The following is a 14,274-nucleotide window of genomic DNA, read 5'->3' as shown; positions in this document are numbered from 1 at the left end:
AGGCGCGGATCGCAGGAATCGGTGACGTGCCGGTCACGTGGTACACGGTCCGCGGACGAAAATCGCGATTTGGTCCGTCGTGTGAATCGGCTATTAGGGCCGCGACCCACTGTTTCGGAAACACTGCTCTACTTGGTTCGACGTGAGCGCGTTGGTGAAGTTAAATAAAACAAATAATAAACATAGGGACGGACAGAACAGCATATCTTTCGACTTTCAACACAAATAGCTTTATTAGGCGCCGGCACCCGTCCCAAGAAACCTAGAGAAGGAAATGAGGAGGGCGAAAAGCGGGAACAAGGAGAGGTGAGGGGTGGTAGGGGGAGGATAAAGGTGACACAGACAGGAAAATTACTGGCGGGGAAGACGAAAGGCCGGAAGGAAAGCCGGAAAGAAGCGCAGCCGCCTGGAACGATATCACAAGACGACCTAGGCTCCCTGGGTTCTTGTCAACGCCAGCAACTGCTGGCGAAGGTAGGCTGCCTCCTTCGAGGAAAAAGAAAGCGAAGGCGCCGAGACATCTCGGGATGCGTGCATTATCGCGTAGGCCTCAATTATCTCACGGCCGTAGCGACCTCGGTTCGAGCCTAAGATTTTTGTCGAAGAGAACCCAGGGCGACATGAGGAGCAGGCCCTACTGTAGACGGCAATCAGGTGTTGTGACTGTCTGTCCCAACCATCGACCTCTCTCTCGTGTTCGCGTAACCTGTCGTTAACGCAGCGCCCAGTCTGGCCAATATACTCCGCGCCACCAGACAGACGTATAGTGTAAACGCGCCCCGACGCAGAGGGAACGAAGCTAGTCCCCTTCTTTTTTGGAACATCCTGACTGGGATGTTCCAACCTCCTATCACCCCTCACCTTTCCCTGTTCCCGCTCTTCGCCCTCCTCCTTTTCCGCTCTGGGTCTCTGGGGCCGAGTGCCGGCGCCTAATAAAGCAATCTGTGTTGAAAGTCGAAAGATGTGCCGTTCTGTCCGTCCCCATGTTTATTCTTTCAGTTTTATTTAGCTACTCTGCTGTTTTCTGGTTTTTGCTTTCGTATATAGAGTCATAGACCATAAATTTCTCTATACCCTAAGCGCCGCCATGTTTGTGTATGCTGGTGCCACCACGCAGAACTGCAGTGTCTGCGCTACTGCGTTGTTATTAGGAGTTTTGTACAAAAAGTAGTGCAAAAGCGGCAAAAATACATAGTCATGGCAGGCCAAGAAAAACACCATTGCTGCCGGTGCTGCAGAAAGCAAGAGCCAATCGCAACCGCAGTCCCCCCTTCCCCACCACGGTTTCTTTTTGTCCCTCTGAGAAGGTACTTCAAGTTCAACAGGAAATGATAAATAATGACAATGAATCCAGCGAGACAAGCGGTGACGCAAAACTGTTGTGCAGTTGGATGCTGAGCTGCGCGTTTCTGATTTTGTTCGGCTTTTGGAACGAGGTACTCATTCGCATACATCGCATTCAAAAAAGGCTGCAAACGTCCAAATTTAAATTTCACAATGCTGCCTTAGTCATGAAATTGCCCCGACATTATTTTTGCTAATAAAAAATAAACGCCGGTAAGCGATCGAATCACTTGATGATGGGCTTTGTCTCTGCGAAAAGTGAGGCATCAAAGTTGAAAGTCGTCCCAGACGAAAGAAACAAAAATGCCTAGCAAAAAATCGAGAGATGTACGCGAGCTTGACGAGAGGTTCACTCGCTTACCCGATACCAATGCCAAGTTTCCATCACTGGTTGTCAGTGGTTATTCAATAGGTTGAAATTTCTTTTGTATTTGTGAGCTCCCCTTGGTTAGGACAGACTTTGTGGTCGCGCCATGTTGAGTGAAAGAGAAGAAACTGAGCAAATTGATTTTGATGACGTTGTAGATCAATTTGCTTCTGCGTAAGCAAGGAAAGTCCTGTCGTAGATTTTATGCAATGTCATTGTTAATTAATTTCTGTTTCATACTTGCTCTGTGAATTACCAAGGGTGACAATTAAAATGTAAGAATCATAAACACCTATTTTCTGCTTATCGCTTTATCTAACCGTAACAAATCGGAGAGCTAGGCTCGTTGGGGGAAGTTGAACATGGTGTAGGTGCGAGTCAGCGTTCGTCCTGTGTTGTGTGTTCCTTTCTCAGTCCTCGTTGTTACGCGCTGTAACACCTACACCATGTTTATCTGACCGCCTTCGTGATTTATCAAACTGTTAACATTGCCACTTTGTTTTCCTTCTGCGTGGTTCAAAGTTATTTAGAACCAATACATTTCTTAAATGTCAACACTTTTTCTTTTGCAAGAAAATATGGGAGCCATGAGACGATTATGCTCCGTTTCACCTTATTTTGTACCGCAGAGAAGGCTAGAAGCGCCAGCTCATAGCGTTAGGAGCTGCTTTTAACGCACGAGAGCTTGTGCCGCCGACATGTGCCCTAGAGCAAGGAGCTCGCGCTTGTAGCCTTTCCTGCGGTACAACATAAGGTGAAATAGAGTATAGGAGGTGGGTGGATTGAGAGGAACTTAACTTGTTTGGGGTCTTCCTTCCGTGTTTGTTCAGTACAATGCAATAAAATGGATGTCCTAAGACACAGCCAGTCAGCTTTCGGAGACATGCGAGATTTCGCACAAATGCATCATGATCATCAGGGCGCGAAGAATTACTTGACGATATCTGCTCGTCTCCTGTGGCTTCTGTGATTGCATTTTGCCGGCGGCTGGCGCGATAATCACATAATTAAATTGATGGAAGTTTCGTTGGTTGTGTGCAAATCAAAAAGTCAGCTGCAGGCAAAGCGATTGCTCATAATGGCCTAAGGAATTGGCGCCTCGCATTGCTTCTCACGTTGTGGAGGGCGAACAGTTGTCCTGGTGGCTCTGTCGATACTGTCGTATCGGCGTGTCGCCTAGGTCGCTCGGAACGCAACCTATACCAAAAATAGACCCAATTCTCGTAATATATATATTAAGATTAGTTATAGCTTTTAAATTAGATAAGTTAATTCTGAAACGTTGGCATCTGTTTTCGGACCGTACTTGTACTGTCCGCTGTACTTAAACTACAGCGTCCTTTAAGTACGCTGTACTTAAAGAGGCCCCGTAACGATATTATGCAGAATATTTCTCACTCTACACAAGCTTACTGGACCACCAGTGGGACAAGAAATACTCGCACGCAATGCCACTGACCAAGAAGTTTTTTTTTTTCGACGCATAATTTTGAAAATAAAAGCGAATACCTCTTTTCATTCTCTCCTTTGCAAAACTTGATGACAGAGTATTGGTTCTAGTGTTGTCGTCATTGTCAAATATATCAATCCTCAGAATTTTGTCAAGAAGCTTTTGTGATACCCACGGTGACAATATTTAAGTGTGGCTCATACACTGGACATGAGCACATCGTGAGCATTCTATTTGAGCTCAAGACAATACTTCGACATGTAATCAAGTAGTGGCTCGTGCTCCGTTTCTGCGACGACAGGAGTAGCCGAACCTTAGCAATGTTTAAAATTCATTGTGTGCCCTGTGCTTTGCCAACCACAGCTCGTGGATGTGATAAACATTTGTGGCATGTAATCAGTTTCAGATCACATGGTCTCTGTCTGCAAGTTCAAGAAATAAACGCTGTTAGTTTTTTTGTTTTTTTTTTTGCGACTGTCATGCGTGGATAGAAAATCTAATGTTTGTTTATAGGTTGTGAATGTCCATTAATAATCCTAAGCGGTATTTACTGAAAACACAAGGCTTGTTTTACTGCCCCCTTTAATGACGCGTCGAGCATCATACAGCTTTGACTTAATGTCAGCCAAGCGTTTACCCTTGTGTTGTAGATCTAGGCATTGCTCCATCTATGCACAATGCTTCTTACATATGCAACTTAACTGGTACACATGTTCGACATGCAGGAGGCAACTACATCCAAGTTCCGGAAAACATTGGTCTCAACGTTCAATCCGTAATATTTAGGTATCCTGCTAGTCAAAATAAAGCTTTCATTTGACATATACTCTGCAGTTTCGCGGGTATTACTGCGTGAGCAGGAAGACGGCGATACGCGAGCCTGCCGCGCGGACCAGAGAGCAGCACGAGCAGGGACCCTGGAGCATGCTGTGGTTCGACTCTATCCTATCTTTTCTGCCTTAAAAAACACGTGCGTTTGCTGTGATGTCGCGTTGCCCTCCATACATAACATTTGGCGACGAGGCTAAACAACGGCAAGGAGCATGGCAACGAAGGAGAACGGACCAGGACCGGCACTCGAACGTCTGGAGGAGTTTGACACATCGAAACCGGAGTCTTGGCCGCAGTACGTTGAGCGACTCGGGTTCTTCCTTTTGGCGAACGGGATCGTGAACAACTTAGTGAAGCAGGCTGTCTTCTGCAGCGTGTATGGGCCTTCTACATACGACTTTCTTCGATCACTCTGCTCTCCGAAGACACCAGGTGACGTACCTTTTGAAGAGCTGTTACCCATTCTAACGAAGCACTTCGCATCGAAAACATCGGTAATTGCTCACCGATTTACATTCAACAAGCGTTGCCAACGTCAAGGTTGGTCCGTGGCGAACTACATCGCGGAGTTGCGTCGCCTCGCGGAACACTGCGAGTATTCATCGTTTTTGGATGAGATGCTCCGAGATCGTTTGGTATGCGGGATCGGCGAAGAAGTTGTTATAGGGCCGTCTTCTCGCCGAACCAGACCTCACCTTCGCAAAGGCTCAGGACTTTGCGATCGCGGCAGAGTGTGCCAAGAAGCGTGCGGAAGAGATGCGTGATGGGTTGCTCACACTCAAAGTGGGTCGAGGTACGTTTAGTGAAAACAACTTCAGCCGCGGGTGCATGCTGCTTTAAGAGAACTGTTTGCGACACATGGAGTGCCGAATGTGCTGGTTTTCGACAACGGAGCTGCCTTCACTTCGGCAGAGTTTCGAGAATTCGCAGACAGCAACGTCATTTGACTTTCATGTTTTTTCGCCGTATCATTCAGCTTCCAATGGCCAAGCTGAAAAGATGGTTCAGGAAACCAAGAAGTCGCTGTCCGGCTTGAAAGAATTAAGGAGACTGGTCCACAATGATATCAAGATTTCTGATAACTTAACATGTTCTACCTTCCACTGCTACTGGGAAAAGCCCAGCCGAGTTGATGGGACGTAAGCTGCGAACAGCTTTAGACCTGCTTCATCCGTTGTCGGCAAACCGCACGATTGAAAGACAAGAGGAGGTGTTCATGGAGCAGAGGAAGGAAACGGTCACTTTTCAAAAAGATGCGATCGTCTGGGTAAGGAATCTACTGTCTCCCCATCCTAAGTGGTTGGCAGGAAAAGTGATGAAAAGTTGTGGACCTCTGTCCTACGAAGTTCTATTGGAAGATGGTCGCAGATTCCGACGACATGTCGATCGCCTGCGTCCACGTTGGAAGGACACAACATTGTCCTCGTCGTACGAATGCGATGCAAGTCTCCGGGAGGAAAGGGGAAGAGACCCTGAAGACGTCTTGGAGACAACCACGCATGCGAAGTTCGGAACAACAGTGCCCCATACGAGTGAGTCTCCGGAGGAGCTATTCGATGCCGAGTCCTCCGAAACACCGATATGTGAACCGGAAACGCTCCCAGTCCAACAGCTGACGCTGAAGTGCCAACAGGTCGTCTAACGAGAGTACGTCGAGCACCGCGGTAGCTTCAAGACCACCAGGGCCCGTTTGCTCGAAGCGCTAACCGCGGCTAAAGTTAGCCGCACTACCTAGGAGATGGATTTTAAAATCACGTGACTGGCTCGGTAGGGATGCGGGGAAATATGGCGGTGCCCTGATGAGTGAGCGCCGTCCGCTTTAAAACTAATATGTCGTAGCTGCAATATCGGGCGCGTTAGTCAGCAACGAATGGTGCAGGAGGCTTTCGCTTTGCCTTACCATACTTAAATCGCAAAGCATTAGATAGTCTTTCTATTCTGGCCATTCCTAAGCCTAAATGAACGCGATAACTGTCGGCATGACGACGTTTTTGGAAAGTGGATTGCCTGGACTCAATCGGCCGGGTATTGATAGCACACAATAGCAGACAGCGTCCCAATAGACATTTTCTAAATTACCAAAGCATCGAAGAGAACGCTGGAAGTGTAATTCTACGGTCCGCGCGAGCTGGCCTTCCTCTTATGAAAGATTCGAATTAAATAATCATAACAAGGCTTTGACGAACGCGCGTGCAAGGCAAAACTTGTTTTAGACTTTGTACTTTAGAACAATTACTACTGCAGACGCCAGCACGTGCAACGCGTGTAACTACACTCGTAGCTATACACTCGTGGTAGAAAAAGGTCTATTGGGACGCTGTCTGCTTCTAAGTAAATGAATTAATTGCCCCTCCCCTCCTCCTTTCGCCCTTTCCCCCTCGCCGTTGCACTGGTGATTTACATGACACGAGCGAGTCATTTCCATGTTATAGAATTTTACATTGACAAAGGACACTCTATTACCCAAATTACCTATGTGGTGAAAAGTGCTCATCTAATGCACCAACCTAGGTGTCACAACCTTGCGTCCCTCGATACACTGTCCGAGAAAAATGCAAAAACCGGCTATGATCGTATTCACGTTCACAGTGTCGCGGTGTGTACAGTTTCCCACAGTGGCGCACCCAGGGGGGGGGGGGGGGGGGGGGGGGAGTTGAGTGTCCAAACCCCCCCACCCCGCCCCCGTTGCATTGACGATGATGTACATGGCGTGACAGAGTTAGTACGAAGGAGTCCGTTCCGGATTTTCTTATTGTACATCGACAAATTACATTATTTTCGCAATTACTTATGTGGTAAAACGGGCTCAACTCAGGTCCCAACCTATAGTGTTAAAATTTCCGTCCCTCGATACGCCGTTTGAGTAAAATGCAAAAACCGCCGGTGTCACCACGGTGTGTACATTCGTATATTGTATTTTCCTAGAATTTCTCTATCTACTGTAGGAGATATAAAATCATGATTAATTCTATGTTCGGACATGTTTCGTATTTGGAGAAATAAACACCCCCAAAAGACGAAGCGGTTCCAATAGTTAACCGTTGCGTCGTTTCTGAATCGCGTTCTGTCCCCAACTGTTAGAGAAAAAGCCTCGACACTTTAGGTTATTTCAACGCTTTCTCATTTTTATGTAGCGCGGGTATGCTGGAATGTTGTATAATAGAAGCTGAGATATGCGTTACACGCGAATTTTCAAATTTGTTTCCAAGAAGGTTTTCAGAAGAATTCCGTATGAATTGATTGCATGAACTGCATGCGTCTTCGCATTTAGAACCATCTAGAATCGAGTTTAGTTCAACACGCTGATCGAAGCGTTTTTTTTTTTTTGTTCTTTTTTCTTAGATTTTGAGACCGAATAAAAATAAAACAACGGGCATTATGACACAACCTTGGTTCATGCATCGTGCTGTGCGATATTTCATTTCTTATTTTGTCTAAGAAATTCAGACGATGCCGCCTCGAATAATGGCCTTGTCACGGTCGGCTCCACGGAAAGGCGAGGCGGCAAGAAACATTCAGTTTCTGCAGCGACTCACGCAAATGACTTGGGGATCTACGTTAGAAAGTCAATGTGACCAGATTTTTTTTTTAGAGCGCAGCTCTTAGGCACCTGTTTCCGGCTTGAGCGGCGTCGGCGTCGGCGTCGCCGTCGGCGTAACCCTGAGGTCACGCAACACCCATGGGTCACGTGACCCGGGGGTGTTGCGTGAGCCCCGGACCCCCCAGGTCCGCGGCTCACGTGACCCCCTCCCCCTCCCCCCCAAGATCACGTGACCCCTTGAGGGGAGGAGGAGAAAGGAGGGGAGCAAGGAGGATGAGCAGGGAGGACGAATCCGAACTTTATTACTCCGAAAAATGATTTTAAAAGACTTTTATCTCTTGTCCCTCGGCCGGCTTCGAATCGGAGCTCTTTCGTTCAGGAGTAGCAGACAGGATCACGAGGGAGGAGGAGGGAGAGGAATATACCCTCCCCTCAGTACCCTTCCCTCCTCCTCCTCAAGAGCTGCGCTCGAATTAGGCGTTCCAGGGAGTTGTAAACGGCTTTCATTTTGTCGACTCCTTATTATTCTGTTTTTTACATACATAACATCCAAAATTGTATGCTGCCTCTAACTAATCAAATGACTTGAAAGTTGAAATCAACAATGTTAAGTTCGAGATTGGTATATCCTAACTTTTAACGAAGTTTAGAAATTACCTCGCTTTTTGGATGTCTTTCTTGCTTAGTTTTTCTTCTTTTCTTGATAAATGTTTGGCACGGACCGGACTGTCCGCAAAGTCGGTTTGTTGTGTTCGTTTTGGAGAGAGGGCGCGTGGTGGCCTTCGCCGACTTACGCGCGTCTCGTGGGGGTCATGTCTATTGTACGGCGGGCCTGCTTTGTGAGGGGTTTGAAGGATTTGGATTTCGGAGATAGCTGGTCCCCGGCTCCTCCTCTTCCAACCTAGGTATTGTGACTTTGCCGAGGACCTCAGCTGGGCGCCGTCGAAACGGCGGACAGGAGCACTAGCGAAACTACGAAGGTGCGAAGGGCGTTATCATGAACGGACTTGGCGTGGCGCCGAGTAGGATCCGGCCGGTTGTACTACCGAAGATACGGGAGTGTTACACTTAGGAAGGTCGTTGATGTAGGCGGTGTTCGGCCAATTGGAACAAGGGGCCTGATTACGAACACGTTGCGAAGTGAAGTGAAGTCGGGTGGTATTAAAATGTAACTTTTAACATAGTACATTGACAGTGTTGGGGGCGGCCAAACGTCGCCGTCCGGTACTTTCCGTCCTCTAAAACCAAAAAGGATCTCAGATTCCCACGCTATTTTCTTTCTGGTAGACGGTCGATCATAAAAGCATACGAGCAGAAGAACAACACGCTCTCTCAAACGGGCAATCAAATTAAAACACAAATTACCCCCCGCTCTCCTCGACAGACATCGCAAGAAAGCACCGTGAAGATGCATGGCGCTCCCACGAACCCGGCCCGCTCACACAATGAACGCAGAGCCGATACGTTGTGCACGGTTTACGACTCAGGACCACATCCGGCAGCCTCCCATGAGAACAAGTGCGTCCCGTGCTCCCCAATAAAACTCGACGCGCCCCGGAGGGCGACATTTTGTTGACACTTCTCGCCTGGGCCGATTCTTCCGACGATACAGCTGCGCTTCGACACAAACCGACCAAAAAAAAATAATATTATGCTTTTAACTGTCGCTTTGCCCCTAATTGCAGGTATATATGGTTGTGCTACTCGAAAAAAAAAACATGGCGGACGCCCTTCTTCCGTGCAATTTTAATCCGTTCTGATAAGCTTGCTGACCGACCCGCAGTCGACCATTGAACAGGGGTCACCCTGGATGTGACTCTGTTGGCTGTTTTAAAATGATTGGTTGGCCGCCCCAGAGAGGGAGGAGGCGTGAAGTTATTCTTCCGTGTTCTCTTTACATTTCTCTCCCTTTCTCTCTCTCTCTCTCTCTCTCTCTCTTGTTGTACATTTTCCTCCTCTTTCTCTCTTCTGTCTCGTCCTTCTTCTTTCTATTTATTTCCTCCTTTCCGCCAGGCCGTCTTTCCGTAACAGAGGTGTCATTCCATGTCAAACATCCCAGACGTTGCGCCCGACCACCTTCGATTTCTAAAAAAAAAAATATTCATGGCCTTTTGCCGCCATGTCCGTAGCCATGCCTTAAGACATTTTTGGCGAAAAAAAAATTTCATGGCGTGAGCGCGGTTTTAGCTCTTAAAAATTGCGTGAAACTAGGTATCACTCCATGATTGATGAAAAATCAGCTTTTTATGAAACACCCAATAATACTTTTTTCTTAAATCTGCACGGCTTTCGACTTGCAATGCGGTTGGGCTTGTGCAGCTTTGATTAATTTAAATATATTTTAAAAACCCAATTTTTTTTTATTTTACTTTCTTTGTTATTTCATTGAAAAATATCTAATTGCTCCAGGAACTTAATAGAACTTTTTACCGGCTGCCCTGCAGGTATATAATCTATAAAACAGTGTTTAAATCACTCAATTAAATATCTCGCAGTAAAAAGAACCTGACTTTGCAAAAAAGTGTGTTTTGACGCGTAAACAGCCGTTTATTTTACCCTGGGGTGGTCCAAGTAAATATAGAATATATGGTGGGTTTGGAAGAACAATGAATTGTTTTTTTGATTCTGAAAGTTTAATCAAAGTAATTTCTGTTTAAAGCGAGAAAACAATTTTCGAGGTCGAACTCTCGCAGCACAACCCGGCGTCGCATCTTAACGTCTCTTCGCCGCACAGCACGCCACCGGCGACGATAGCTGACACGATTAGGTCCAAAGAAAGAACGGAGTTTACTGCCGCTTCCCCTTGTCCGTCTTTTTGACTGCAAGGGAAGAAACGGCAGGCATCGTGTTGATAATCGGAGGTGCCACCAGTGCGTAGCCATAGAAGGCCCGTTGTGCCCTTTGTATCCGAGGGCGGCTCCTCAAACTCTGAAACGCGATGCCTAATCGACGGGCGCGGCATCAGCTGACGTAGACTTCTCGTAAAAAGGAAACGCGAGAATATCGCCGCGAAATCTAGCCGTCACGAATACTGCGGTTAAAAGCGGAACTACGAAGAGACGCAAGAAGTTGCCGTTTCAAAGCCGGTTTAAACACAAATGAGGGGTGAGCCTCCAACGGCGCGCATTCGTTAACACCACATCGCCTCGTCGTTTGAGTTTGCCCTTTCAAGGGGCTTTTATGTTGCTACTTAAATAGTGTCCTGACGTTGACAATAGAGAGTGATTGCGATGTGAACGTAAGAAACAGCAAGCTTACTAGTGGATGTTCTGACCCGACAGCGCTAAGCATCTGCTGATGTAAAAACAATGGAAGACCACAGGAGGACCCCGCCGCGCAAAACAGTCGAAATAGGAAAATCCATAAAGCAACAAGATTGGAAAAAAGCTTCTTTCCACCAAGATGTACCCGACAACTCGAGGTCTACCTGCGTGCGCACATCGTGACACCGTCGCACGTTTTGCAAGGCTCGACGGTGGCGTGCTGTGAAGAGAAGAGGCGCAAGGAACGGCGTCAGGTTGCGGCGCGAAAACTCAACTTCGAAAAGTTTTTTTTTTTTCTCTTTAGAACAAAATTGTTTTATATAATCTTTCAAGAACAAAATGCAATAAACTTTTCTGTAAAAGTCGCCGTTTCGCATTTTTCTTTGGGCTACCTCAAGGCAGAATTGACGGCTCTTGAAACGGCAAAACAAAATTTTGCACAAATTTAGTTGTTTTTCTACATAATATTTAATTGTACGGCCTGAAACCTTTTTTTGCAGCATACCTAAAGGGCTGTCAATAAAAAATTTTACAGTCCCCTGCAGCAACGAGATAGTTTGTAACAAAACTATCAAAAATGCTAACATGCTCATATATTCCTTATTTTTTTTAAACTTCAAGCCAATATTCATGATGCTCATTACAATGCAATCGAAATACCGTGTACTTTTTAGGGAAAAATATTCCACTGTTTTTGTAAATACATCTTACTTCTCATGGATAAGTAAGATATATTTATGGAGAAGTCCACGTCACCTTACGCATGGAGAAGTCCCCGTCACCTGATGCCGCCCGTCGTTATTGGCGTCACGTTTCGGAGTTTGAGGGGCCGCCCTCGGGTACAAAGGGTACAACGGGCCTGCTGTGGCTACGCACTGGCGGCACCTACGATTATTACAAGATAGGATACCCGCCGTTTCTTCCTTTTCAGCCGAAAAGACGGACAAGGGGAAACGGCAGCAAGCTCCGTTCGTTCTTTGGACCTAATCGTGTCAACTATCGTCGTAGGTGGCGTGCTGTGGCGACGCCGGGTTGTGGTGCGAGAGTTAACTTCAAAAATCGTTTTCTCGCTTCAAACAAAAATTACATTATTTGAACTTTGAGAATCAAAAGACAATCGATTGTTCTTCGAAACCCACCATATTTTGTATTTTTACTTGGACCACCTCAGGGTGAAATAAATGGCTGTTTATGCGTCAAAACTAGCTTTTTTGCAACTTCGGAATTTTTTTTTTTACTTTGATATATTTAATTGAGAAGCTTAAGCATTTTGTTATAGATTATAAACCTGCAGTGCAGCCGGTAAAAGGTTCTATTAAGTCCCCGGAGTAATTATATTTTTTAACAAAATAACAAAAATTATCAAATTTTCAAGAAAAAATTGTTTTTAAACGTATTTTAATTAAACACAACTGCACAAGCCCAACCACATTGCAAGTCCAAAGCCATGCAGGTTTAAGAAAAAAAATATATTGTTGGGTTGCGAGAGAGGATTGCCTGCGGGCAGACTTGTGCTGTCGAAATTCGACAAATGGAAGAATGCAGTTGAGGATTTTAAGGACCATGAAACAAGAACATTCCATAAGAACAGCGTCCTTGATGCTGGCCAGTTTCTGGAGATATCAGAGGGGACAAAGAATCCCATTGACCATGACTCCCCGTTAAAGGAGCAAATAGCTAAAAACAGGAAATGCCTGACTCCTGTCATCACAACGGTAGTCTGGTCCGGAAGACAAGGAGTTGCTCTACGTGACCGTAGAGAAGCCGAGAAAATGAATCTATCCAATGAGCCGGGAGAAAATGAAGGGAATTTCAAGGCGCTTCTATGGTTGCGAGCGTCTAACGGTGCTGAGCCTCTCAAAAAAGCATTTAGAGGGATGCGCGCTAATGCGACCTACACCAGCTGAAGGACCAAAAATGAGATTATATCGGCATGCAATAGCATTGTTTTGCAAAAGCTTGTCTCAAAGGTGAGTGCTGCAAAGTGCTTTGCAGTCATGGCTGATGAGAAAACGGACATCGCGGATGTAGAACAGCTCTCGCCGTGTGCTAGCTATGTGGACATGGAGCGGACCGTTATAAAAGAAGAGTTCCTGCAGTTCCTGTGACTGGCATGACAAAAAGGACTGGCCAGCACGATAGTGAAAAGTTTGAACGGCATTAGTGCTGCAACGGAGTACTTGAGAGCTCAAGGGTATGTCGGTGCGGCCTCAATGAGTGGGGCTTACAATGGCGTTCAGGCACTCATCCGACAACAGTTTCCTAATGCTAGATGTGTTCACTGTGGACACGGTGGGAGAAATACATTTAGGTGATGACTCTCTGTCTCGTGCGGCGAAAACACTATGTTCGGCGCACGGAACGCGCTTCAGTCGCACGGTGATAGACGGCGCCCACGTATGGAGGGGCTTGTGAAGGCTTGTATAGAGGGCTTGTGAAGGAAATTATGCATTCTTTACTCGGTCCCTGTGTATTCTGTGGTGAAATGCTAGATTTATGTTGGCGCATGGGCACTGATTGCCTTTTCCCCCGTGCGGTTAATGTTTTTTTTTTTTTTTTTTTTTTTTTTTTTTTAACGAGAACATTTTGATGATGACTCAACGTGACATACTCGTATAAATATAAAACTTCCCGGCATAATCTACTGGGCCTTCAATAATTTAGAGTAATTTAGAGTAAACACCTGGGTCCTACTCGCATGTTTTGTCAAACAAAATCTTTGGTAACAGTTCCTGAACTTGTTTTCACACATTGCGTGGCTTTATATGAGGTCGGGTGATTTTTCCCCCCTGCTCCTGCTTTATTGAAAAAAATAAATTCTAATAATGTTACATAGGGGGGCCTAAGAAACTATTTACATGCGCATAAAGGCTTTAGCGTTACAAATGGTTTATACATAAAATAAACATGGAACATACAAACCTTGTGGGCAGAAAAAAATCCTATTTATGATGACATAGTGACTGAAACGATGACACAATATGATGACATACTGATTGACATGATGACACAGTGACTGAAAGTCAAACAATATTAGCGGTTATACATAAATCACCTTTCATCTATACTCTCACAATATGATGGCACCCCGTCTTACAGGTAAAAAAATACCTGACAAGTATTTTTGCTTTAAAATGTACATAAAAGCTTAATTCACTGCATACTACCAAAGAACGCCACCTCCTACATTCCGTGTTTCTCGCCCATGTCCTTAAACTAAGAAGAGCGCTGCTTTCCTGATTTCTTTATTTCTTAAGTTTGTTTGTTGATACTCATCGTAATATGCTTACAGTGTTGTCGCATTCGCATGCTGAAGTAGTAGTGGAGCAGCTGGGCAGTTGTTTCTTTCTTGTGTTCAGCGCATGGAAACGTTACTGTGCATGTGTCAAGAACACTGTCAATTGCGTCCCAGCAGACAGTCTGGTGGCTTTTATTTTCCACGAAGAACTGTTCCGCTTTCTTCAGTAGCTGGAAAAGG

At 45.8% G+C, this 14,274-nt stretch overlaps 1 pseudogene; it reads left to right on the top strand.

Moving 5' to 3' along the window:
- LOC120849149 overlaps positions 1 to 13,062 on the top strand; it is a 127,262-nt pseudogene extending 114,200 nt beyond the window's left edge.
- The last annotated feature ends 1,212 nt before the right edge of the window (positions 13,063 to 14,274 follow it).

The sequence above is a fragment of the Ixodes scapularis genome, unplaced genomic scaffold, assembly GCF_016920785.2.
Source record: "Ixodes scapularis isolate PalLabHiFi unplaced genomic scaffold, ASM1692078v2 PGA_scaffold0__279_contigs__length_252992795, whole genome shotgun sequence".
Lineage (NCBI taxonomy): Eukaryota > Metazoa > Arthropoda > Arachnida > Ixodida > Ixodidae > Ixodes > Ixodes scapularis.
The sequence above is the reverse complement of the archived record's forward strand: the minus strand, read 5'-3'. Positions and strand labels throughout refer to the sequence as shown.